General features: G+C 44.5%; 1 pseudogene; it reads right to left on the bottom strand.

Annotated features, from left to right (window-relative positions):
• Positions 1–1,410: 1,410 nt before the first annotated feature.
• LOC107532318 (ferritin light chain pseudogene) lies at positions 1,411–1,976 on the bottom strand (annotated as a pseudogene).
• Positions 1,977–4,601: the final 2,625 nt, after the last annotated feature.

The following is a 4,601-nucleotide window of genomic DNA, read 5'->3' as shown; positions in this document are numbered from 1 at the left end:
AAGACAGAATCAATTAAAAATATGCATTCTGTTTCCTTAGCCCTGCTCTAAGTCATTCAGGAGACAGTTTCTGGGAATGGAGTGTAATGGCTCTTTCTTTTGCAAACTGGAACAAAATAATACCTCACTTCCCAGGGGTTAAAACCTCTCCTCCCACCCCCACCCCCCAGGAGATGACATATATTTCAGGATCCATTTCACCCAGAGATGACATAACCGGCCTTCCAGGTAGCTTCAGGAACTCATGTTTCCTCAGCTTCGCAATGACTCAGCCGATGCCAGGGAGTATGAATGGCCTTAAGTACCACACTGGCGCCAAGGGTCATATTTTCATTATTTATTAAACATTTTACTTGCCCGCAGCCTCAGTCCCTGTAACTCCATCCTTATGTTATGCACAGCTTGGGTCAGAAATCTCTTCATTAGGCCTACCCCTGAGGTTAGAAAAGATACCATTTTTCACTTGCAAGGTTGAAACTACAGATCTATCATCCGAATGTCTGGTGCACAGTGACCATTCAACACACGTCTGTTGAATGAAATAATGAGTTGGCTATGGTTATGCACAGGCTTAAATGTAGCTTGTAAGTAGCAATACTAGTTGTAGACCATTTTAAACACACAGTCTTCCCTATTTCTTTTACGACTGGGAAGGAAGTTAACATGTCTGAGCACTTACTATGTATGCCCCGAGCACTCTGTGCACCTTTGTCTCGCTTAATCCTCACAGCAACCCTGTGAGACTGGAGTGGTTCGTCCCATTTTGTAGGCAAGAAAACTGAGTCTGAGATTCCTAAAATTGTACAGCTGACAAATGGCAGAGCCAGAATAAGAACATATTTCTTATTCTTCTGTTTTCCCTGCTGTCTAATGCCAGATTTGGTTGGTGGGCAAAATGGCTCCTCAGAATTGGGCTCAGGCTGTGGCCTTGAAACAGGTTGATGTTCGAGAAATCTAGGATCTACCTTGAAATAACAGAGACAACTGATTATGGCAGAGAAAGGGAGAAATAAGTACCCTGTACATTTTGTTTGTTTTATCAAATATTTTGTACATATAAAACCATTTATGGGTATGTCATTTATATATATAAAATATAGATAAATTTAAAGAATATAATAAAATAAACACTTATGTGCTTACCCCCCAGCTATGTGTATTATTTCTTCACTGTATCGCTTTCTTTTAAATATGTTTTTATTGATTTTAGAGAGCGAGGAAGGGAGCAGGAGAGAGAGAGAAACATCAGTTGCCTTCTGCACGCTTCCTACAGGGGAGCCAGCCTGCAGCCTGGGCATGAGCTCTGACTGGGAATTGAACCAGTGACTTTTGGTGCCCGGTATGATCAACTGAGTCACACCAGCAGGGACCTTCACTGTATCCCTGACCCAGAAGTAATCAGGGAGAGGCTCAGACAAAAGGCAGACACCAGGGGAATGCAGAGGGGCCCCTCAAAGGCCTCTGGGCTCCAGAGGCTCCTAGTCCTGCTTCAGGGTGTCTTTTAAAGAGACACTCTCCTGGACCAGCCTGGGGGCGGGTCAGCCTGCAGAGGTCAGTTAAGTGTCACCCGTCTCCTTGATGAGTTTCACCCCGTCATCCAGGACTTGGTTCTCCAGAAGTCACAGAGCTGAGGGTCCGTGCAGGTGGAACCCGGGGACTCAGGTCCCAAAGGGCCTGGCTCAGGTTCTTCTCCACGGCCACGGCGTCCTGAGTTTTGCCCCACTCATCTTGGGAAGGCTTCAGCAGATCCTGGAAATGAATGTGGCCCCCATGCCGGTTTTGCACCTTTGATAGATGCTTGGGCCCTTGCACTAACTCCTGGAAGAACCGGCCATGCCTTCCAGAGCCACATCATCACATTGGAAATAGAAGCCCAGAGAGGAGTAGGCGTTGGAGGCCCACAGATGCAGGCTGGCCAGGCGGCTGACCGCAGCCTCCACCTCGGTGGAATAACTCTGATGAATCTGGGAGCTCATGGGTGTTCAGCAGGAAGGAAGGTCAAAAAACAGTGTCGGCTGGTCTCGGAGGCTGAGGATGCCTGGGGTGGCTCCGAAGCTGATGACTGGAAAAGAGGTTGGAGGGTGGTTGAGGCTGGAAGAAGGGGCGTCCCTGGGTCTGGTCCATCCAAACACTGCTGAAGCAAGAGACAGATCCGGGGGACCGCTGAGGGCACGGCCTCTTTGTGGTTTTATTACATGTCTTTGTATATGTATGTAGAAAATAGATTATTAACTTTGTTTTTAAACTTTATATGTAAGGTATTACACTGCAACTATTCTACAGTTCTTCTTGCTTTTTTAATTTAACATTAGTTCGTGAATTTTATCCACATTGTTGCATAGAGCTGTGGTTCATTCATTTTCACGCTGCACAGTATCCCATTGTGCGAGCACATCATGATCTATGGCCCATTCTGTCAGTGGCCATTTGGATTGTTTCTAGTTTTCGACCCTCACGAACAGTGCTACCATGAACATTTTTGTTCATGTTTCCTGATCACATGTATGTTTCTCGAGGTAATTGCTCCCTAGAAGTAAATTGCAGAGTCATAGGGGATGCACATGTTCATCTTGATAAGATAATGGCAGATTGTTCTCTAAAGAGATTGGACCAGTTTATATTGCTACCACGTGGCAGGAAAAGAGGAGGGAGCATGTCACACCCTCTTCCTCCGTAAGTGTCCAGCACACATTGGGCTCCAGCACGCGGAAGGGCACAATTTAATTTTAAATAGAGTTTGGTGTTGTCAGTGTTCTATGGGACTAGATACTTTGAAATTTTGAACTGAGAATGTGCTGGACACTGGCAGTGACCATAATACTTTCTATTACCCAACAGAGAACCAAAAAGTCCTTAAAACCGTTGGAATTTTCATCCAAGTATGAGAGAAGAGACAGTCACATGAAAGGGTAAAGGGACAGTGGGAGGCAGATATTAAGTAGTTTCCTGGTAACGTTCTATAAGTACTGATTTTTAAAACTGATGTAACTAGAGGTGGCAAGAGAAGAGATTCGAGAAGGTGGCAAAGGCCAGGTCTGAAGGCACAATGAGTCATGTGAGTATTTGGAACTTGCCCCTAATGGCCCTCAAAGGCCACTGAAGAGTTCTAGGGAGGGGAATTTTATGATCAACATTGTGTTTTAAAAAAACAGTTTCAGCTTAAATGATGATTTATAGGGTAAGAGAGCCGGGGGTCAGTGGTTACAGTGGCTTGGTCCAGGCTTGGGACACTGAGGATGAGAGAAAGGAAAGCATTTGAGATAAGCCTGGAAGGAGAGGGCGGTGTGGAAGGTGAAGGATGGCTCCCACCCTTCTGTCTGGATCCACCAAGCAGTCAGGCAGCAGTGCTATTCCACAGACTGGGAATTCTTTTGCTTCCTTACTTTTCTTGGGAGACATACAGGGAGGACAGTAGTGTCTCCGTGTTGCTGATACCGTGACTAATACGCAAGAAAGCCAGGTAATTTGCAGCAGTCCCCATAGTTCGTTACAGGCAGAGCGCTGTTGGCATCTTACATTTTCTACTTCGAAGGACAAGGCTTGAAGTAGTTCCCTTAGATTGCATTTAGAAACAAATGCCCCACCATAGGTGAAGTGCAAAGGAAGAGAGCTCCTGAAGCCAACAGCCTTATTAATGTAAGAATTTAAAATAAAAAATAAAAAAAGGAAGCGAGCAAGAAACTGAGTTCTGATGTGGTCCTCAAGCTAAAAGTATTTACATATTCAACAGTGTTTGCAAAGCAATAATCATGCTTCTTGGAACCATGGAAACTTTCCATAAAACCCTAAATTGTGATACAGTGGAGAAAACTCTGAGCTGGCCTAGGTAACCTTTTGTTTCTCTCACAGCCACCAGGCTCTGCAATTTAATTTTTAGAGCAGTATTTCTCAAACCTTAATGTGCACATGAATCACTTGGGGATCTCATTAAAATGTCCAATTCTTCAGGTTTGAGGTGCGGCCCAAGGTTCTGCATATTTACCTAGCTCCCTGGGGATGCCCAGGCTGCTGGTCTGATTTTTTAAAAAGCCAGGTTTTAGATAAACCCAGAACGTTTCAAAGTAGATGTGGGGACACTGAGAGTGATCAGAGTGAACAGACCCAAAGGAATCTTAGAAATGTGATTATATTGGGGATAAACAGAATCAAACCTTGGAAAATGGTGAGGCAGACAAACTTTGTCAGGTCTTTTTCCCCACTTGCCAAATTCCTCTCCTCATTCAGCACTTTGCCTTCCCCTTGGTCCCTGTCCCTGCAGATTAACTAACTGATCCTTCCCTCGGGCAGGCTGGAAGGTGGTTGTTCTTATTACCTTTCCCAGGAAGCTGCATTTTGCACCTGCACCTTCTAGTTTCAAAACCCAAAGAATTAAAACTTTAATGTGGAATGACAGGTGATATTTGATATTAAATATCAAATCAATATCCTTAAAATCAATCTTTAAGATATGCCAAATGTTGAAAAGGAAAGCATTTCTCTCCGAACAATATCTATTGGCAACTCCGCCTGTGCTCTCCTTAGAGACATTGCAGAACTCTCAGTGAGCTGAGGGATAAACATGTGGAGATGGATTGAATTAGACAGAATTGCTCCAATTAATC

The sequence above is a fragment of the Miniopterus natalensis genome, chromosome 12 (genome assembly GCF_054644295.1).
Source record: "Miniopterus natalensis isolate mMinNat1 chromosome 12, mMinNat1.hap1, whole genome shotgun sequence".
NCBI classification, from domain to species: domain Eukaryota; kingdom Metazoa; phylum Chordata; class Mammalia; order Chiroptera; family Miniopteridae; genus Miniopterus; species Miniopterus natalensis.
Note: the sequence above shows the minus strand (reverse complement) of the source record. Positions and strands in the feature narration are given on the sequence as shown.